This window comes from Tachypleus tridentatus, chromosome 6, assembly GCF_004210375.1.
Source record: "Tachypleus tridentatus isolate NWPU-2018 chromosome 6, ASM421037v1, whole genome shotgun sequence".
In the NCBI taxonomy this organism is placed as follows: Eukaryota; Metazoa; Arthropoda; class Merostomata; order Xiphosura; family Limulidae; genus Tachypleus; species Tachypleus tridentatus.
Genome location: NC_134830.1, coordinates 33,111,113 through 33,134,850, shown reverse-complemented (window position 1 = coordinate 33,134,850; position 23,738 = coordinate 33,111,113). Strand labels below are relative to the sequence as shown.

The window sequence follows — 23,738 nt, the reverse complement described above, 5'->3', positions numbered from 1 at the left end:
ACAAACGCAGATAACCATCGTGTAGCTTTGCGCGAAATTAAAAAAACAAACAAACTAAAACCAATTATTTATGTTATATCAGAATAATTTTGAAATTATTTACGCAAAAACGTGCATAATCACCCATGTTGCATTATATTGTTAGTAATAAATAATCGTCATAAACAAAAACAAAGAATGAATGTACATTTAATATTTATTGCATTTATTGCTTGTGACATGAAACCATCCCTCTCAGGTTATTTTTTTGTATCAGGCCACTTTTTTAGTCTCTAAAACTAATTTTGTTTGTTCCCAGATACTTAATCGATTCAAGTCGTATCGATATCGATCAATCTCTTGTCTACAATTTTCTTGTTAATGTTCCAATATCGTCTTCATAGTTTTTTGAAACACGTGGAAGTTAAGAAGCAAAAAATAAAACTAAAAAAACTTGTGTTCAAAATAGTCACTTTTTTTTTTTAAGTATTCAAAAATTGTTATCCCAAGTAATGTTTCTTAGGTTCTGGAAAACTTGACAATACATGTGAAAGAGTATTTATTACGTTAGTAACTGTCAAAAAACTCTACAGGTCTCTTGCGTCGTAACGGGAGTAAAAAAATATATATTCGTCTATTCATCACATACTGCTATTTGTTGAAGCTTGAATGTTTGACCTAAAAATACTTATTGTTCTAAACAAATTGCATAACACTGAGTTGTTACTGTGTTTACAGTCTGAGTTACATTGTTTTACCGCTGTTGCAATTTTACATGTGTTCTCGAGGCACTTATTTCAATATAACACATGCAAAGAATATTGTGTTGGAATAATTGTGTGTGTACTCACAAAACTGAAAACCAAAGTGTAACTTGTACACAGACACAAACAGGACCTTGCTGTGTCTGATATTGAACAATAGAAGTGAGAAAATCTGTTGCAAAGGTTCAACAATATTTTGATAACTGTTACATTAAAAATTGTTTATTACTTTACTTTGTTTTATGTTTCACCTAAACCATATCTGTAAGCCATTATCTGACAAAAATTGTGTATCTATATGTTCGCTTATAACCTGCGGATAACTGGACCGATTTTCACCAAACTTATCATGTTCCTCTAGTGCTCCATGGGGAGTGACACAGGGTCGGCGCTTGAATGTAATCTCCCTATATCACCCACAAAGGGCCCACGATATCCTTCCCATGCGTTGAACGGATGGGTTAACAGCAAACATTTATTAATATTTTGTAACTAGGTGCTTACTATTCCAATAAGTTTTGTTTTGTTTTCTCTTTCGGTTGTAAACCTGAAATAATTTGAAACAAATGAATACTATGTAAATTATTTTTATTGGTCTGTTTTGAATTTCGCGCAAAGATACAGGAGGGCTATCTGCGCTAGCCGTCCCTAATTTAGCAGTGTAAGACTAGAGGGAAAGCAACTAGTCATTACCACCCACCTCTAATTCTTGGGCTATTATTTTACCAACGAATAGTGGGATTGGCCATAACATTATAACGCCCCCACGGCTGAAAGGGAGAGCATGTTTGGTGTGATAGGGATTTGAACCCGCGGCCCTCGAATTACGAGTCGAGTGTTTTAATCACCTGACCGTGCTGGGCCTATTTTTATTGTAAGCTTACAACAATAACAAAAAGTTAGATACATTAAACGTAAGAATGCCATATACAATTAAAGCAAAAGTAAATCAGCTTTTTACGCCCTAAAGCTCCAATAAATTTTCTTATTTCACATATGCTGGCACAAGGACAATGAATTTTGTTCGGGCTTAACGGTCGTAAATGTAACTGTCCTACCACAAGTTCAACTAATACGGCAGTTTCTAGTATATGATTTAAGTAAAGATATCACGCAATCAGGCGTTCCGATTGGTTATAAATTACACATGCCAGCTAATATTAGATGAAATAAATCCAGTTTAGAAGGTTTGAAATTCAAGATAAGTGATAATATTTTGTGTGTGTTTTTTTCACGGTACGAACTGCTCAAAGTTAGGAAAGTTTATGTTAAATCCAACTGAGATGCTGTCATAAACCTACGTGAAGACACTTTGAAATTCACGAGAAAACGCCTCTCATCCCTAAAAAGGAGGGATAACAGAAGGGAAACGACTATAGTTTTCTAAGAAATTGGCGAGTGGAAGGGAAGAAAAATTGTGTTATAATATGTCAACCACAATACATAAGTCACTGATCCAGAAATCTGTTTACGTATTTTGGATTGTCCATTTTAACACCAGTCGTTGATGTTCTGGATTATTGGATGTTCCAGTATACGGACCTTCGATTTAAGATAATAGGAACATTATCATTGACCGAATTTCAGATCTCCGAATTTGAAACAAAACATAAATCTTGCGTGTTTTTTTTTTCTCCACATCTGTTCCATTGTATCCAGCAAAAGAGTTTTGGATGGAATTATAGAAGAATAAATGTGTTATATAGATTGAGAGTGATATAAATGTTTTTATAGTCTGAATGATGAACTCTCGTGATTTAAAAGTACATTTATCTTTGTGCTTCTTGCTTGCCTTTGGGCACTCATTAGTTTCAAGACCTATAATATTTACAGTTGTGTTATGATGACTGTTGTTGGATGTAGGTAACAGTGATTTACGCCAACAGTTTTTGGTTGTAGATGATGGTGAGTTACATCAACAGATAGTTTGAATCTTAACTTTAAAAGAAAAAAAGAAAAAAAAAAGAAAAATTGGTTGTAGTTTTTCTGTGTTTTATTATTTTACTCTAATTTTCTGGGCAAGCTGTTTCTATGTATAGTGTAGTATCTTGGTGTGTGTATATATATAGTTTCTCTGTGTTTTATTATTTTACTCTAATTTTCTGGGCAAGCTGTTTCTATGTGTAGTGTAGTATCTTAGTGTGTATATATATATATATAGTTTCTCTGTGTTTTATTATTTTACACTAATGTTTCTGTGGCATAGTTTCTGTTTCTATTTTCTAGTGTAGTATCTTTGTGTGTATATATATTTTTCAAATATTTGTTTCTAGTAGTTCTATTTTTCAAATATTTGTTTCTAGTTTCTACTCTCTCTCTCTCTCTCTCTCTATATATATATATATATATATATATGCCTAATTAGAACTGTGATTAGACAACATAGTTTCTCTGTGTACGTGTTACAGGTGTCGGCCTCAATGGAAAACCGACACAAAAACCCACGTGTACGAAACGTTGTAACGACTTATATGTATCTTCTTTAATTACGTTAAAAACCAGTGATGTCGAGAAAACCCACTTGTAAAGAAATATATATTCAAAAACGGCTCGTTTGGGTTCAGAAAATATTTTAACGTTGTTCGCTCTTCAATGTAAAATATTTTCTCAACCCAAACGAGCCGTTTTTGCATATATAAGTTAAAAACCCATAGACTTTAACTACAGTCTTCAATCGGGATTTGCACAATGAACAAGAACAACAAAAGAACAAAAGGAAGACTGCCAGCTATGTGCTTTATCCTCGTCATTTTATTTGTTTATTTATCCGTCGCTGTTTTACGTACCGATAACTGATCAAAGAGTAGAGTTTTTATACATTATTTTTTTCATGAGAGGTCGTAGAAACAAATGATTTAGTTTAAATCTGTTGCTGAAAGTTGCAGTATGTACTATATAACTCATTGTCGTAGTATTATCATCTGCTCCTTCTGAAAAGTAGAGTATTAAAATAAAGTCACGTGACGCCAATCGATCAAGAGAGGGAGTCACGTGCTTGTAATAGACATGAGTCGTCATTTTCACGGTCTTGGTGATCTATATGCTCAAGTCTTCATATGCTAAAAAAACATTAAAAAAAGCCCTAATAACTATTCTTTTTTTCTTGCGATGGTAACAAATTCACTGAACGAGTAGGTGGGGGTGGGGAAAAGAGAGAGGCGCGAGCGACGAAATTATAAAGCGTCATTTGATTTGTAAAACTGACGTTTCTGCTTTATGTGAGTACTAAAGGTCTGAAACTATTAATAATATTACGAATGTTGTACAAAATGTTTAGTTGTTTCTTACTGTCAGGAATTTTATTATGGTTTGATATCAATTCTAATCGTGTGATATATATTGGAACAAAGTAACAGTTTCTTTCAGATATTAACTGATAAAAGGTGTTCAGATTTGGTAGAGAAAAGTTACGCATGGCATGGTTGTGGTCTAATTACGCGTGAGAAATAAATGACAAAAGTTATAGCTTTCATCGAGCTCGGCCTCTCATATAATCCTTTTGCATTGTACTCCAGTGCATGGGATCTCTAGATTTTAAGCACACACTTTTTAAATCCACAGTGACTAATTCGTTCCAACTTTAATAACCTAAAAGCAGTTAGAAATGGCAGCTATAGATGCGAAATCTTATCAGATGTTGTTGGATACAGGGAATTGAAGGGTGCGCCAACTGTAACAGGAGTGTGTAGGGGAATAGTGGGGAATTCCAACTGTTGTTGGAAGTTGCGAATGATGGTGTACGCCAACTCATACTGAGTTCAGGTACTAGCGAATTACTCTAATAGTAAAATTTGAAAAAAATAAAAGGAATGTCTAATTTAACATATCACAATCTCAACTTTTGTAATTCATTATCGTTTAGAATCTTCTTATATTGTGACATAATTGCTGGTATGGTTTTAAGCACAACATCACGTCTTCTGGTTGTTACATTTATATGCAGGTAAGACCAGCTGAGTCTTACCTTGTCGAGAAAACCCACTTATAGAGAAATATATATGTAAAAACGGCTCGTTTGGATTGAGAAAATATTTTACGCAGAGAAGCGAACAACGTTTCGACCTTCTTCGGTCATCGTCAGGTTCACAAAGAAAGAAAGAGGTAACTGACCGGAAGCTGACCACATGTTTGAAAGGGGTTGTGTAACTGAGTGTCGGAATGTAGAGGGCGTGCTTAGATGTTTGAATATATAATTTTATATTATTTATTATATTATTTTTAATATAGATATAAAGGTGTTCCTTTGTACTGGTTTATTTTGGGTTTAAGTTGTTGTATAAGTAAGGCTTCTTTAATTTTGCGTTTGTTTATGTTTGTTTCATTATTTAGTATTTGAGTGTTTTCTATGGTTATGTTGTGTTTATTTGAATTGCAATGTTCGAAAACGTGTGAAGGTCACTTTTTATGTTCTTTGAATCTGGTTTCCATTTTTCTACTTGTTTTTCCAATATAGAAGTCGTGGCAGTTATCACGTTGTATTTTGTAAATAATGTTGGTGTGGTGTTTGTCAGTGTAGTTTTTACATAGTATAGACCTCAGTTTTGTGCCTGGTTTTTGAATAAATTTGGTATTAACTGGAATGTCATATTTTGTTACTAGTTTTTGCCAAATGTTGGTTATTTTTCTGCTGATGTCGGGAATATATTGTGTGCAGCAGTATGTGGTTTCGTGATTTTTTTTATTTGGTATTACTGTAGTATATTCCAGCGTGTGTTTCATATAAATCATCATACATCATCCTTTAACCAACAGTAGCATAGTATGTTCACATGATACATGCATCTCTCCTCTATCAAACCTTCCTTTCTATGTTTGGCAAAAAATGTGAGTACCAAAAAAGTGGGGTGAAAGGGTGGGAAGTGTAAAAGAAGATAAGTACTCATCAGAAATGCATTTTCAGTATCAGGAGATTATAATTATCGATGTAATACCTACCTCCTCTCAGAAGAGAAGTTAGAATCCCATGAGACAGAAGGTTGATTCAAGGGAATAACAGAAGCACCTCCGAAAAGTGTTTGAGGGATACCACTGACCATAAGAGAAAGAAATCCAGATCTCAAAGCAGAAGAGTGCACCACTTCTGAACCAGATACACTCTTCAACCATGTGTAATTCATAATACACAAGTCCAGAAACCTCTGTAGAGTAGTTATGGTCCGTTGGACGATCTCAGCAAGCTAACTACATTGAAAACCTCCTTTACAAGGTTCTGACTTCCACAAGAGTGTAGGATGAGAATCATACTATCTTTACAAGGTACTGACTTCCACAAGAGTGTAGGATGAGAATCATACTATCTTTACAAGGTACTGACTTCCACAAGAGTGTAGGATGAGAATCATACTATCTTTACAAGGTACTGACTTCCACAAGAGTGTAGGATGAGAATCATACTATCTTTACAAGGTACTGACTTCCACAAGAGTGTAGGATGAGAATCATACTATCTTTACAAGGTTCTGACTTCCACAAGAGTGTAGGATGAGAATCATACTATCTTTACAAGGTACTGACTTCCACAAGAGTGTAGGATGAGAATCATACTATCTTTACAAGGTACTGACTTCCACAAGAGTGTAGGATGAGAATCATACTATCTTTACAAGGTACTGACTTCCACAAGAGTGTAGGATGAGAATCATACTATCTTTACAAGGTACTGACTTCCACAAGAGTGTAGGATGAGAATCATACTATACAAGGTACTGACTTACAGGATGAGAATCATACTACTGACTTTCACAAGAGTGTAGGATGAGAATCATACTATCTTTACAAGGTACTGACTTTCACAAGAGTGTAGGATGAGAATCATACTATCTGTACAAGGTACTGACTTTCACAAGAGTGTAGGATGAGAATCATACTATCTTTACAAGGTACTGACTTCCACAAGAGTGTAGGATGAGAATCATACTATCTTTACAAGGTACTGACTTCCACAAGAGTGTAGGATGAGAATCATACTATATTTACAAGGTTCTGACTTCCACAAGAGTGTAGGATGAGAATCATACTATCTTTACAAGGTACTGACTTCCACAAGAGTGTAGGATGAGAATCATACTATCTTTACAAGGTACTGACTTCCACAAGAGTGTAGGATGAGAATCATACTATCTTTACAAGGTACTGACTTCCACAAGAGTGTAGGATGAGAATCATACTATCTTTACAAGGTTCTGACTTCCACAAGACTGTAGGAATCAGAATCATACTATCTTTACAAGGTACTGACTTCCACAAGAGTGTAGGATGAGAATCATACTATCTTTACAAGGTACTGACTTCCACAAGAGTGTAGGATGAGAATCATACTATCTTTACAAGGTTCTGACTTCCACAAGAGTGTAGGATGAGAATCATACTATCTTTACAAGGTACTGACTTCCACAAGAGTGTAGGATGAGAATCATACTATCTTTACAAGGTACTGACTTCCACAAGAGTGTAGGATGAGAATCATACTATCTTTACAAGGTTCTGACTTCCACAAGAGTGTAGGATGAGAATCATACTATCTTTACAAGGTACTGACTTCCACAAGAGTGTAGGATGAGAATCATACTATCTTTACAAGGTTCTGACTTTCACAAGAGTGTAGGATGAGAATCATACTATCTTTACAAGGTTCTGACTTCCACAAGAGTGTAGGATGAGAATCATACTATCTTTACAAGGTTCTGACTTCCACAAGAGTGTCGGATGAGAATCATACTATCTTCGCTTCTAACCCAGTAATCAGGGATTAAGATTCACTCTGATTACTGGGTACTACCCAAAGATCAACACCTTACAATGTGAAACTGGCCTTATGGCATCAAGAGGCTGGATTCAACTCCAGTTGGTTTGGATATGTAACAGGATACATATATGTTTATGTTCTTACAAGATATATTTAGTTTGGTTATTAAGGTTTTTGATAATCCCGAGTAAAACTCTGTAGCTTAACTCTGGTATACGAAAGTCTTAATGTGTAAAACATAAACTATATAAGTATTTCGTACTTGCAAACGTATAGAACATATGGTATAATGTATGGTATGTACGCTATAGAAGTAACTCATTATACGACGAACACGGGGATTAATTACCGTTTTCTTGGCCTTCTTTTTCAGAACGGAAGAGCGGAAAATTAACTTTTTAATTTCATTATCATAAACCGTAAATTGTGAGTAAAGGAATGCCACGTGCACACGACACTAGGGGGATAAGACAAAAATGTTTTTGCTCTAAAGAAATGTCAAATACTCCTCAAGACACTTTAGGGGGGGGGAGAGATCTGGCTTCTAGCGGGATCAAAGACGATCTATAATAATGAAAATTTCTTCATCACAACTGGCGAAAGTGTCTCTTTATTAGTAATTAAGTTGTCGAGAAATTTAGAAATAAAAATCTTTGTACTCTGAAACAATTAACAGGGCTTTAGCCTTAAATGAAGGATAAAAAAGTTGATAATTATGTTCCATAGGCGTTAGGCGTTGTATAGTTTCCAACAGGAATCTTACCTTCGACCTTCCCAGGAAGTAGCCAATTACAAGACTAAATGACTGTTAATTTCTCTAATGAGTTTTAAGGAAAACGTCTATTTTTGAAAAAAAAAACTTTTAAGTTAATTAATGATGAAAACAAATGGTTAATCTTATGCATAAAATTAATTAGATGATTTTCAAAACAAAGTTTTCACGACGTCAGTCTAAGTTTGTAGCGTTTTAACAAAAACACAAAAGAGCTTAAGGAAAGTGTAGATTTAAGTATTCAAGGTATAATAAATAAAAAATAGATTATTAAGTAAAGGACAAACTGAAATTAAGAACTAATTAAAAATGTAATAAGTAAAACTGAAAATAAGATTAGTAAGTACATTATAAACTGAAATGAGAAACGTAATTGTAATACATACAATGTTTGACAAGTAAAACTTTAAAAATATATTATTAAGTAAAGTAAAAATTGATAATTAGGAATTAGTCGGAAATTTTCAAAATAAAATAAGTAAAAACGAAAGAAGGTTATGAAGTAAAATAGAAGCTGAAATTACATCGTTGGCTTCAAATATACGGAGTTCGGTAAGTAAAAACAACAGAAATTTTTTAAATTCTTACCTGAAAGCTAGATTGTTTAGTAAAATGCACAGACTAAAACAAAATTTATTAAAACTACCATCCAAAATTGGGCTAATTTTACAAAATATAAGATGAAATAAACAAATGAATATTTCTCATAGGCATTCTGATTTATATATATATATTAAAGATGGATCCACAACTTGTCTCTGGATTTCTTTATTTTCTCTTTTTTATTATGGCTATGTTCTTACCTTCACACATTTCTATTTTTTTGTTGTTGAACATATGCGTAATGTCATTTTTACTGTTACACCACATGTTCTATGACTGTATACGTTTTAATTACCTCGACATTTTGGAATGAAGATAATGTTGACTTATTATCCTATAGGAGTTGTTATTGGTCTTTAAGCGTAAGGCTACAAAATATGCTATATGCGCTTTGTGAACTGTGGGGATACGAACCCCGGATTTTAGTGTTATAAGTCTGTAAAATTAGTGCTACTGACCCATATAAGAGCATTGATATTATATCGCATTGGTATAAGTCATTAAAATACCTCTGAGAAAATTAAGGTGTCAGAAAATAAACATATCTATCTATCTTATTTTGAAATCATAAAAATACCAGTATATATAGATACAATCAACCATAATTTTATGACAAAATAGAATAATTTCACTTTGCTTGTATATTCTGCTTAAACTTTTGTTTCTCTTTGTATTTGATCAGTATACATATTTCGTCAGATTTTACAGATTATATAAAGTAGTGGATCATAAATCGAATATTACTGTAGTATTGGAGTTCTCGATAGAACACACAGGTAAAATGTGATTATGATAACCAGATATGTAGCGAAGCAGTTGTGGCGGGCGACACGTGTGGTACGACACGGACGTGTTTGAAGTAAATATATAAATAAAACAAAACACAAGAAGACAAACACAGTATTTTATTTAAATTGGCCATTTTTATACGTCGTTCCGCACATGGTCAGCTAACTCTTAATATAAACTAAATATATGTTTTTGCTTAAACGTGTAACTTACTGAACCAGGAAGGAAACTGTAACAGAGCTCCTTGAAATACATCCAAGCAGAGGCGTAGATTTTTTACACCCGATGGGGAGGATGATTTTTGCAACCACTTATGTGGACTGTTCAACTTGCAAATTGGTAATCTCTGATTACGTGAACCTGAAAGCTGTAAACATGCAGTCACAGAGTAATCTTGTTACCACGATACTTCCATGTATACTTAGGCCCACTGACTGATACTTACGAACTATCGCTTAGATCGAAAAGCTTAGAAGCACGCCTATATTAAAGATGTACATTTCGGCTACTGAAAAAGCCTACATCTAGGCCTAATTATGTAATTCGATTGGTAAGAACACGAGAATCACAAGAACAAACACATAATTTGCAGGCCTGTGATGCAATAAAACAATTCAACAGACCAAACTGTAGGGGGGGATTATTGTATGCACCATACCCCACCTAATATGAAGGGAGGGATGTATACCCCCGTCCTCCCCACGAACTACGCCCCTGCATCCAAGATAGTCATTTACAAACATATAGCTCGGAAAAAATACATATCTTTTTAAAAAGGTAAGTGTACACGATACACAAGAAACATAATTTTCTCTCTTATCCAGTTCTGCCTAACAACGTAAAAATTAGCATGGATCAATTTTATAGTATCCAATGCATAACAAACTTATGGTAATAGATAGACCATCTGAAATAGCAGCAAATACACTGGTGTGTCGTCATGGAAAAGCTTGCTTAAAAGTGATCAAAAGTACATTTCTGAAAACAACCATAAGGTATATCCGATATATTATAAAACATTCATTTGTACACGAAATAAAACTAAATTCGACGTATACAACAAAATGTACAGAACAAACCGTGAATGCTTGACCTTTTGACTGATATAAGCACACTGAATAAAGGCATTATCAAGTATACGTAGTTAGACAAACAAATGGTTGGTACACTAGCCTTAGTTAAGAGGAACAAATGGCTGATACACTAGCCTTAGTTAATACAAACAAATGGTTGATACACTAGCCTTAGTTAAGACGAACAAATGGTTGGTACACTAGCCTTAGTTAATACAAACCAATGGTTGGTACACTAGCCTTAGTTAATACAAACCAATGGTTGATACACTAGTCTTAGTTAATACAAACAAATGGTTGGCACACTAGCCTTAGTTAAAACAAACAAATGGCTAGTACAGTAGCCTTAGTTAATACAAACAAATGGTTGGTACAGTAGCCTTAGTTAAAACAAACAAATGGTTGGTACACTAGCCTTAGTTAAAACAAACGAATGGTTGGTACAGTAGCCTTAGTTAAGACAAACGAATGGTTGGTACACCAGACTACAGCTCTTCGATAAGCCATGTAATCTACATTAATGACTTATCCTACACTAGTGTGAGTTGTTTATAAACAGTGCCTTTCTTGTCTTAATATGTAAGTTAACCTTTGATCTCAGTTTGTAGAAATAAAAACAAGTAAATTGTATATAACTAGATTACGATTGGTTCGAAGTAAAAAAAGATAGAAGTCTTGTCACATTTTTCGGATTAATTGCTGCGTATTGAAAAACTTGCATGTCCAAACATTACTGTTCACCAGTGGCTCAATGGTATTTTCCTACGCTTATAAGGCTAGTATTAGACCATTGCGCCACTTTCGGCTGACACAAACCTAACACAAACCCTTTCAGACAGCTAGTTAGCCAACATTAAATACTTGTTTGCACGCTCATTGCGCAGATAGTTCTTTGTGTAATTTTGCAGAAAATGTTTGAAATAAATATATTCGTTTTTGTAGGTTCTCTATACTCAGCAGTTTGTTTTACCAATCCTTGTTTTCATCGTATATTTTTATTAAAATATAAAAAAGGTAAAGACGGAAAAATGCTACCTTCTCTTAAGATTTTTTTTTTAATTTAAACATGTAGATTAAATGTTTACAAAATTTTAGGCGGAAAAATTATATCCGGACATAACTTTCCTTATTCTGCTTTTAATTACAGGTGACTTGAGAGATAATCTATGTTCTTTTGATCAAGGTGACAGTTAAGAGGCGAGGAATTTTCCCGAGCCAGGTAGAGCTAAGAGATACGGTTACAAACCTGTCGGGCTATAATTTAGTTTGGAAACACTAACGCAGATACATGTCTGAGATTTAAATCGGTATAGTACACCACCTATATTTACGGATGAGTTTCAAAGGATTCTTTAAGATGATGAAAAATTGGTATGTTCTCTTTAAGAGGTGGTTGGCATGTTGTTCGTCCCCTCGAGAGTATTTGACAGATTCCCAGACAGGTTTTAAACTCTATAGTGTTACTTTCGAGGTAGCAATCAGCTCGAGATGAAGGTGTGTGTACACGGTGTAACAATCAATACACACGTCACATTCCTAGTGTGTAACTTATACGTAACATCCTAAAATGATTTCTTCTTAGTGGTTAGTAAGCAGGCAGTCTCAAAGCTCCATCAGTTACCACTGATTTGTGCTGGCCTATATATCACCCACCACCATTTCCTCCGCCCTTTTAATCTCTCAGTTCCACCTTTCAAGTACACATTCAATTTTTAGTTTTATCTAGCTTCCAAGATAACAGTTTGTTGGTTTATATATCGGTTTGTCTCTCTTTTTTTCTTTTCGTCATGTTATGATTCCCCCATCCTCCTATGTTATTTTACTTGTAGTATGTCAACTCATATTGGCATTTTTATTGTTACCTGGCAAGATCGAAAGTACTAAGGAGTCATTTCATTTTTTTACACTAGAACTCTTCTATTACCTCAAACTCGTAGAGAAACGTATCCATGACTATCTCGGCTATGGTTATTTTCAGATTAACTTTAACACTGTAATTTCTGTTTCCTGTACACGTTAAATTTGAACAGCACCGACGCTCAGAAATTAACATAATGCCTATAAAGTGTATATATGAAGTACACTGGGTCTCCTGATATTTCTGAGTTGATTTGTTCATTTACTGTGTATTCTGCGAGAATGAACCGTCAGTAGTCAGTGTATCCCAAACAAAATAAAAGACAAACAGAGACGTAATTGAACAAGATAGACATATGGACAGATAGTGATCTAAGATAATTACATGACCAGGGGATCTTTTAAGCCCCCCTGCCATTTTGGCAACATTGACAATTCGCAATGCCCCGTTTCCTACACTGTTATTCAATCCACCTTGCGGCAGTATAACGGAAATTTAAAGTTATTAAATTTTGTAGACTGCCTTAGGTGAATTTCGATTAACTTGAAAACCACTAGGATCACTGATGCAAACTGAGTCTGTTTTAAGCAGAAAACTGGCATTAAGTGTGCCATACGTGAAGCTTACATAATTGTATGTGATTATGATGTGGAACAAAAAACAAAGTGATTTTGTAAAAATACAGACTAACATTGAACAGATGTCTCATCCCCAGGTTCCATTAGAACATGCGCAGAAATTGGCTCGAGCGCATGGTAATTATTTTAATGTCAAAGCATTGGCGCGATTGAAGCTTTAATAAGATATTTACTTTGCAATAACGTAGCTTTCGTTTCTTGGTTAAGGAAGTCACCAGTATATTTTGGGCCTAACATTAGACGTAAACACTGTTTCTAATCTGGATAGAAATAAATTAAGTTTAAACAGAAAATTCGCGATATTAAAACAAAATGAAATACTTTAGTACCTTATGTCTTAGTGAATCACTGATAGATCACACCCGTATTTTTATCGGACTCCAAGACCATGTTCGAGAAAAAAGTGACTGTTTCGTGGCAGTAGTAGGCGACTACATATACGGACAACATTATTATGACTACATGCTAATTAGGACTTCTAACCTTTGTATGTAGAGTTGGGTTACTTTAAAAAAAATAAGACATCTGCTCAGTTATAAAAATAGCACTATTAAATTTTGAGTGTTACAGTTTTTCATGTTTTTAGTAATTTCATGTCGAGGCTCTGATTACGTTTTCGAAAACTGAGATATACAGCATAAGTAGTTGAAATGACATTGTTTTCATAAAACCGAAATGTTATATCGCAACGGTTTCTCAGAGACTTAAATGATGTGAAAAATTAGAAATGGAGAATGAGATCTGTATTATTTCTGTTAACGACGTCCATCAAAATGGAAAAAAAAAGAAGAGAGATTAATCGCTATAGGGATCGCGAAATAAGTCAATGAACAAAAAGAAGAAATAATCCATCTTTCTTTTTCGGTGCATACACACTGACTAGCCTCGATATTAGGACCTCCATTTACTACAGAACTGAACTGTTTTTCGTCACATAAATAATGTTCCCGCTCAGTTGACACCATTGATAGATTGAAACCAAAAAACTGAGAAGCGGATTACAAATATGAATCTTAATAGCGACACTCCTAGAAGATAAGCACCCACTAACATACCCCTTTTTAAGTCTCGCAGTTCTGTGCTCTTGCTTACGGTCTTGCAGGCTAACTGTAATATGGCTGTATTTTTCTCCTTTACATTTATAAAGCTGAATTGCTACTTGCCTTGTAAGCATCCTGCTAATTATTTAGAATATTTATCACTTGAGGCTTAACAGTGGTCAGTTGGTGTATGCTTATTATAAATTTTATGTAATCAAAATATGTTTCTTTTAATTTATTGACATATATAGTTTGTGGAAAATATTATATGCTGTCCACCAGTAGATCTCTAATGATATCATACCCGAAGCCTTGAGATTTATCTCCACCATTCCTGGTAAGTAAGTCTTATCTTATGTAAATTATTTTAATCCAAAGAACCATTTTTGTTGTGTTTTACTTTCTGGAGTTGTAAAGAACATGTCGCAAACACTTAAGAGTCCTAAAGATGTATCTGACGACAAGGTTCCACACAGTGTTAGGGTTATCTATTTTATCACACTTGATCTATTCGTGCGCATGTAAAAGCATGCTAGCAACATTAAGAACCTATACAGGTTAAGTCCACATCATTTCACGTCTAAGATGCCTTTGATAGGGATGATTAGTAAGACTTATTTTCTGAAGATGACATTCCGTCCCACAAAATAGTAAAGAAGTTACCTACGTGAAAATCGTAATAAAACTAGAAATATTTTTATAAACGTCTAAAAGTAATTTTCACTCTAAATATAAAAAAGTAAGAACGAAAACACGTTAAGAAACTCCAGTCGAGTTCAGTAAACTAGTATTGAACGAAGCTATTATTGTAAATGTAAACAGTAAAAGTAATAATAACTAATCTCTACACTGTATGTCGTCCATAACTAACTTTAAAGAAAATGAACTTTTTTTTTTAACTGTCTGGTACCTGAAAAGCGTACAACGCAGCATGTCCATGACAGTTTATTTCTATGCCTGATATACCTTATATACATGCCTAGTGTTTGTTTATTTGTTTTTTGAATTTCGCGCAAAGCTACTCGAGGGCTATCTGCGCTAGCCGTCCCTAATTTAGCAGTGTAAGACTAGAGGGAAAACAGCTAGTCATCACCGCCCACCGCCAAATCTTAAGCTACTCTTTTACCAACGAATAGTGGGATTGAACGTCACATTATAACGCCCCCACGGCTCAAAGGGTGAGCATGTTTGGTGCGACCGGAATTCGAACCCGCCACTTTCGACTTACGAGTCTAACGCCTTAACACGCCTGACCATGCCGGTCCCTTAGCTTAGTGTGGTAATAAATTTAATTTCAAAACCTGTTAATTTGATATCGCACACATTCAGGGCCCCTGAAAATATATTTTAAGAGCAAATAAAACGATATAATCTGTTCAAAAAAATGTATGTGTGCTTTGAAATGTGGCACTGCTCAATAAGCTACTGCTGAAAAATAACAAAATATAAAATAAATCAACGGTCGAAAAAAACCTGATTCGAAGAAATACATAATACAAACTACTAGAGCGTTAAAGAGTCAGTAACGAATATTTTGTTTGTAGAACAGATTAAAATATATTCTGAAGCGCATTTTTTAAACGGATATAAATATTGATTGATTTTAGTTTAATTTATACCGGATGTACTTTTATAGGGTTCACGAAACTCTTACTGTGTCTGTTTCAAGTGCAAATGAAACCAATATTAAGATTGTATTTTCTTGTAGCAAAACCACATCGGGTTATCTGCTGAACCCTCCGAGGAGAATCGAACGCATGATTTTAGCGTTGTAAATCCGTAGACTTACCGCTGTAATAGCGGGGGACCCAAGATTAAGAGTACTAAATTTTCTCGTGATTTATGGTGTGTGCACGTTTTACTTACGTCACAACAGTAAAAGTTTTAACGCTAAGCGTCCATTATGTGACGTCATTTCATTGTCTACTGACTAACTGACCGAGAAACAACAAATTAGTGTATAGTGGTGCGGGTGATCCCTCCAGGAGGCCTCAGATTCTATCATTCTATATATCAATAAGACTTAAATATTGCAATTCTATTCTACGTACTTGTATGGCTGTAGAACTTAAATAACGTTAATTCAATTTCTATGATCCAGAACCTAGAGGGCATTACATTTAACCTCAATACCAGTTTTTATTGTCTAAATGTATAATTTGTAACCACTTCCAGCAACCTAAAGACTAAATAAATCGCACCGGGTTTGTTAATGTAGATAAGTCGTCAAATGGATTTTAACGAGTCTAAGATTTTCATACCTCAGTTTGTTTTGTAACTGACCGTTTTCAGCACGAAAAATGCTTGACATCATGTCTTTTTAAACGTTAATTAAGGCTTAGACACGGCTATAATGAAAAGCAGAGAACATAGTTCCTTATATTAGTTCTACAAGAAAGCCATAATTAGTGCCAGAATGCAAGACGAATATTGGGGATTAGAGATTTACCAATCTGGCATTGGCCCATGAACCCACGGCGCTACATTTCCAGTAACTTTGGTTTATTGTCTTTAATTACAGGTTCTGACTACCATGCCCTCCAGGACGAAAACACGTGGTTCTGAATCTAGGCCTAACGCCCATCCTTTACACTTGTACCTTCCGTGAGGGAAAACAAATTCTGTGTATTTCCTCCCTCCTTTCCCATTTCCCTGGGTAGTTGTTAACTTCTCAACGTTAACGAACTTGTACTATTTGTTTCACGATGAAAGAGAATACTAAAAATGGTATGTTTACGAATATTTGGCGTATTGCAAACCAAAACCGAAATACACAACGAAATCAGTAGATGTAAAAAATATAAATACGTAGACATTCTGAATGAGACTTTACTTCTATAACAGAATATTAAATAAAAATCTCAGACGCTTGGCAAAACTGGTTAACGTGTTTGTATTTAACAATGTAAGTAAATAAGCAGAAAGAAAAAGGAAAAATATGCGTTTCGTAAATCGTCAGTTGTTAATACCTAAAGCAACGTCCACACGCGTTTCTTATACTTAATTAAAGTGGCCGGCCAGGCACGTTAGGTGGTTAGGGCACTCGATTCGAAGTCTCAGAGTCGCTAGTTCGAATCCCCGTCACACCAAACATGTTCGTTCTTTCAGCCTTGGGGACATTGTAATGTTACAATCAATCCCACTATTTGTTGGCAAAAGAGTAGCCCAAGAGTTAGCGATGGGTGGTGACGATTAGTTGCTAACTTATGGACGGCTAACACAAATAGCCTTCGTGTAGCTTTGCGCAAAATTCAAAATTACTTCTTTTCTTGCACGGTAATTAATTGAGTACCTAAAGAGTAAAATAGAAGTTGAAAAGCCAGTATTAAATTCGTTGTTTCACTTGTCAGTTCTCTGAGAATTTCTCTTCATGAGAGGGAATGTCTATTTCTATGAGTCTGGAAGAAAAGTTTAATGTCTGGATACCTCTGTAGGGAATTAATGCAGTTTTATTGTTTTCTATATCTAGTAAGACATTATAACTTTTCCAAACGTCTTCTCTGCTTTCACAATTGAATATCGCACATGACATGAATGATACGTCAAGAAGAAAAGAAACAACAATAAAAAAAAAAAACACTTGCCGTGAAGTAGACGTGGAATTGTCTAGCTCTGAAATGTATTATTCATAACTGTCGATCGCTAACTGACAAGTTCAATTTGCCACATACAACGTTACAAGGTAACATACTCCATATTCAGTGTCCAATGCAAAACGATAAAATACATAACTTCTTTAGTCCTCGACTCATCATGATAAAATACATAACTTATCTAGCATCCAACTCAACATGATGAAGTACATAACTTCTTCATCCACAACTTCTCCAGCCTACGAATCAAGGCAATAAAATACATAAATGCTTTCATCTTTCGAGCCCCAGAATATATTGTTTTCGTTTCTAATACCAACGTGAATATATGGGCATTCATCAATCTGAAAACGATACGTTAGTGCGCAATCCTTTGAATCTCAGTGAACTACATCCTAAAGTACTTAACTTCATCAATCTTCAACAGAATATGACATATAAAAACTTTCTATAGCACAAGATGGGAGATCAAATATCTCTTACACAATATGGTAACATAAATATCTCCTTTAATCTCTAACACAACATGACGAATGAAATATCTCCTTTAATCTCTAACACAACATGACGAATGAAATATCTCCTTTAATCTCTAACACAACATGACGAATGAAATATCTCCTTTAATCTCTAACATGACATGACGAATGAAATATCTCCTTTAATCTCTAACACAACATGACGAATGAAATATCTCCTTTAATCTCTAACACAACATGACGAATGAAATATCTCCTTTAATCTCTAACATGACATGACGAATGAAATATCTCCTTTAATCTCTAACACATTATGAGTTCCACCTTTCACACAACACGCAAGTTAAATACCTCTCTCAAATATCTAATACAAAACAACACATCAGAAATATTTTTAGTTTCTAACACGATAAGGCAAAGTCCATCATTCTCCAACACAATACGGTAAAATACATAATATAGGGCGTGTCATAGGGATCCTGCCCTCCCAGTGAGAGAAAACGAAACCACAGGAATAAGAGCAAACCTCCTTTCATAGCCAAAGTAAATCTACATAATCATTGAGACAGATTTTCGAAGTGTTTACCACAGTCGTCAATGCACGTGTTATATATAAAAGCAACTTATATGTAATATAATTAATATATTGAGGGGTTAGATACGGCCCGTTCTGTATTTTTGAACGAAATCTTCCCTTCAAGTTTAACAGACTTAGGTAATATAATGTTTCAATCTTCAGACTAGTTTAATTTATTAACTCGCATACGGATTTTCATAGATTGCTATATACTACAGTCAGTACGAATATTTATATGAAACAATGCATGTTAAGATTCATTAGTTCAAATGTTTCGTCATATCTAGTTTATCTAGTCTTAAATATACATATGATCTCTGCTTTTAATACTAATAAAACAAATAAAATTGCATTTATTAAACTTGTTTTTGTGGGTTGTTTTTAGAAACAAAATAGTTGTAAACATTGCAGAAACTACCGAGATACAAAATACTTACACAGTCGATACAGGAGTTAAAACTCAAGGTCTATATAAAACAATTAATAATCGACTTATTTCAGCTGTAATTATAAAGTCAGTGCGCATGCTCTGACGATTACGACATCATTTGAAGTGTTCTTTCAATTGTAGCAGAAAGAAGGACATCTTGCAGGCATACCTAGTGTCATATAATGAAATTTAATGATGTGACAGGTAAGCAAAGATGTTATCAGTTCAAGTTGACCTGGTAAGCTTGACTGAACAGCATCCGCCAACTAATCGTGGCACTAAGGAAACAGTTAATCCATCAGAACATTTCAATTTTGAAAGGGTAATGCCACTAACGTATGTCAATCCATGTAACTGACTAACTTATGCCAATTCATGTAACTGAACGAAATCCGTCTATATACGAAAGAGAATGACGTTAACAAGCCCGTGTTACTGATTTTTGTTGCTGTAAAAGCAGCCCACAATTTATCATGAAATGGTTTGTTTTTTACAGATAGTACCTGTTAACTTGTGGATCTGGTTATTGACATATATCATCACATGATGGCATCTGTTGACACATATCATCACGAGTGGCGCCTGTTAACTTCTGGGTTTGGTTATTGATACAGATATCGCCACAAGATGGCAGTTTTTAATATCTGGTTATGGTTATTGACACGCATATCATCACAAGATGACATTTGCCAACTTTTGTGTTTAGTTATTGATACATATGCCATCACAAGATGGCAGCTGTTAACTTCTGAGCTTGGTTATTGATACACATCATCACAAGATGACATTTGCCAACTTCTGGGTTTAGTTATTGATACATATGTCATCAGAAGATGGCAGCTGTTCACTTTTGAGCTTGGTTATTCATGCATAATCAGAAGAAGATAGCAACTGTCAACTTCTAGGTTTAGTTATTGATACATATATCATCACAAAATGGCAACTGTTAACTTCTGGGTTTAATTATTGATACGTATATCACCACAAGATGGCAGCTGTTAACTTCTAGGTTGTTATTGATACATATATCAGCACAAGATGACAGCTGTTAACTTCTGGGTTTAGTTAGTGATACATATATCATTACAATCTAGCAGCTGTTAACTTCTGGTGACTCTAAAACGGTGAAGTTTTCTAGCGCTTAGTTCCAAAAAGCCAGTACACTATAACCTATCCTGGCATGTGAAGAAGAGAATAACATTCATTAGTTTGTGTCACAAACTGATATTGTATAAATTATGTAACTGGGTTAATATAGGGTGACAATGTAATACACAAAATGATATTGTATAAATTAAATGGGTTAACATAGGGTGACAAGGTAATACACAAAATGATATTGTATAAATTAACTGGGTTAACATAGGGTGACAAGGTAATACACAAAATGATATTGTATAAATTAACTGGGTTAACATAGGGTGACAAGGTAATACACAAACTGATATTGTATAAATTAACTGAGTTAACATAGGGTGACAAAGTAATACACAAACTGATATTGTATAAATTAACTGGGTTAACATAGAATGACAAAGTAATACACAAAGTGATATTGTATAAATTAACTGGGTTAACATTGGGTGACAAAGTGATACACAAAATGATATTGTATAAATTAACTGAGTTAACATAGGGTGACAAGGTAATAGTTAATATGTCGTGATGAGCATGGAAGAATGTCTTAAAAATGATATTCCCTAACTTATCTTGATTTCAGGGTGACAAGATAACGGCTACCTTTCTGTAAGTGTAAAAAAAGAGGATTATTTAACTGATACTGATATAATGTGACGTCATAATAGCTAGCTAGTTTGCTACGATAAGCTTAGAAGATTAAAATTCTTTAAATTATCATGTTAAATATGACATAATGACACAACCATTTATCAGGATGAACATGAGGAAATGGAATATGACATAATGGCACAACCATTTATCATGATGAACATGAGGAAATGGAATATTTTAATTTTTTATTACGAGACATAAATATATTCGCTTCTTTACCACGACAAGAATGAACGTTTACTATCCACTGACATAGCGCTTAGAGAAAAATAGCATTTATTAACATGTCCTGTTATACGTGAAACCATCAACTAACACTTACATATGTATAGTGTTAATAACTGTATAACACATAATCTACTCGATCAAGTATATATATATATATATATATACATATAGTTAGTTAATCGGTTGTATAACCAGAAAATCAAAAGTTCACTGAAGTATATAAATATCCAAACATAGAGCGTTCTATTTTAACCATAATGTTAAAAATGTTAAGTTTATAACGATTTTGGTGATTATTTGGAACTGGAGTACAAGCTGGATATAGGCTATGGCCTTTACTGGGACTGGAGTGCAAACTTGATAAAGATTATGACTATTACTGGAACTGAAGTGCAAACTTGATAAAGATTATGACTATTACTGGAACTGAAGTGCAAACTTGATAAAGGTTATGGCCTTTACTGGAACTGAAGTGCAAACTTGATAAAGGTTATGGCCTTTACTGGAACTGAAGTGCAAATTTTAGGGAATGAGTTTATTTCTTCTATTGTTGTTTTTTTATAGTTGTGATCAGCTATACTGTTTTATATTTTTGTTTTGTTACAGAAAACTACCCTCACACGACTGGCTGTAAACACGTGGTTCACATGCCTCGATGTAAACAAGTGGATGATGTTTCATTTGTGAGACGTTATCAGTTTCAGTGGCTGTTTCTAGTCATAGATTTAATTTTTTTTCTGTTAATTCTGCACATGAGACTTTTGAACAAAGTAAGAATTTGATAAAACGCAGTATTCTTATATCACCGTCATGATCCTACTTTAACAAATATATATCTCATTATCCAGACATGTTATACGTATATTTGTTATCTTATTTATTTAATGTCTTGTATATTTATATACAGCAACTTATAAGAACAAATACACATATAATTTCAGCTGTTACGTCAGCGAATCATGGCGTCGTATGCTTTTGAATGTTCGAGTTTCTAAGTGCAGTAATAAATTTATTACATTTGTGAGCGACTGTTTATAACAATGTACATAATTAACTCTGATAAAGCCGTAAAACGTTCGCTAAAATAATAACAACAAAATATGTTATACATACCTGGAGTGGTTTTCCTTTTTCTAAACGTTTTAACAGAATGTCTAAATCTCTCCCTACGCACTAACATTTTTAAAAGACAACAAAAAATGTCAAAAAAATCGATAGAAAACTTTCTAGTACTACAGCATTATATCTCGTACGTACAAACAAATTGGTTAGGACAGGAAAACAAATAGGCTTTCTACAACAGTGCCGATAAAATAACATTACACAACGGTAATCCAACGTCTCATTCCACTACCAACCTGCCTACAAAGTTACTCAGAGCTGTAAATAATCAACGCCATTTCCTTAAACTATTCTACAAGGTGTTACAGTTTCTAATTATCGCTGAAATCCAACATCACCAGAAATTAATATAATTTTTTTTACCAAGAATCGAAAAAATAACAAACCTACAGTTCCTAAACTGGCCTAACTCTATTTCGTCAGTGATACAGTTAGAGAAAATGAAAGCTTGTCAAACAAGACATAAACTTAAGCCATCAACTCCACTAACATTTAACAACAAGAACACTGTTGCACAATTACGATAAGACTTAGAAGTGTTCCGGAAGTATGTCACAATAGAAAACGATAAAAGACTTAAGGCCAACGCTATGTTGCTTCTGGCGAAAAGCCCAAATATGCTTTTATGTAGAAAACTTGCAGATGACACTCGTCCAGAGATTTTAACACCACTTTAAAAAGCTATATATAATGTCCGCTGGAAAGAACTTAATGAAACTAAAGAAAGAACAAACGCGTAAAATAGCTCCACACACAAAATTGCAGAAGACACAAGTGAAATCTCCGATAATACACAGACAACGTTCTATGCTCTACCCACCAACACCCAATAAGAGATTCACCTATTAGTCTCACAAAAATATCAACCGTCAAATAAAAATATCCAGATAAAAATTATCATAGCTACATATGATAATCATCAAAAAGATAACATCTTATTAGCAGAAAAAAACTGCAATGAAAGAGCTCCGAACAGATGACAATCTAAATATAAAATAATCAGACAAAGTAGAGGTTTTTAGTCTTAACCAAAAACAGTTACCAGTGTAAAATAGAAGAACACCTTCATAACACTTTCACCTATGCAATTTTAAACAAAAGTCCAACAATGATGGTCGAAGAAGAAGACAAAAGATTTGTTTGTTTAAATTTCGCGCGAATCTACACGAGGGCTATCTGTCCTTAATTTAGAAGTGAGAGAAGGCAGCTAGTCTACACCATTCATCGCCAACTCGTAGGTTATTCTTTTACCAATGA

At 34.2% G+C, this 23,738-nt stretch overlaps 1 long non-coding RNA gene across 1 annotated transcript; it reads right to left on the bottom strand.

Annotated features, from left to right (window-relative positions):
- Positions 1 to 3,474: 3,474 nt before the first annotated feature.
- Positions 3,475 to 23,103, bottom strand: LOC143252208 (uncharacterized). The gene is made up of 3 exons (XR_013028880.1): positions 22,868 to 23,103; positions 22,473 to 22,532; positions 3,475 to 3,802 (listed from the first exon to the last, which is right to left on the bottom strand). It is a non-coding gene; the product is annotated as an uncharacterized LOC143252208 (long non-coding RNA).
- Positions 23,104 to 23,738: the final 635 nt, after the last annotated feature.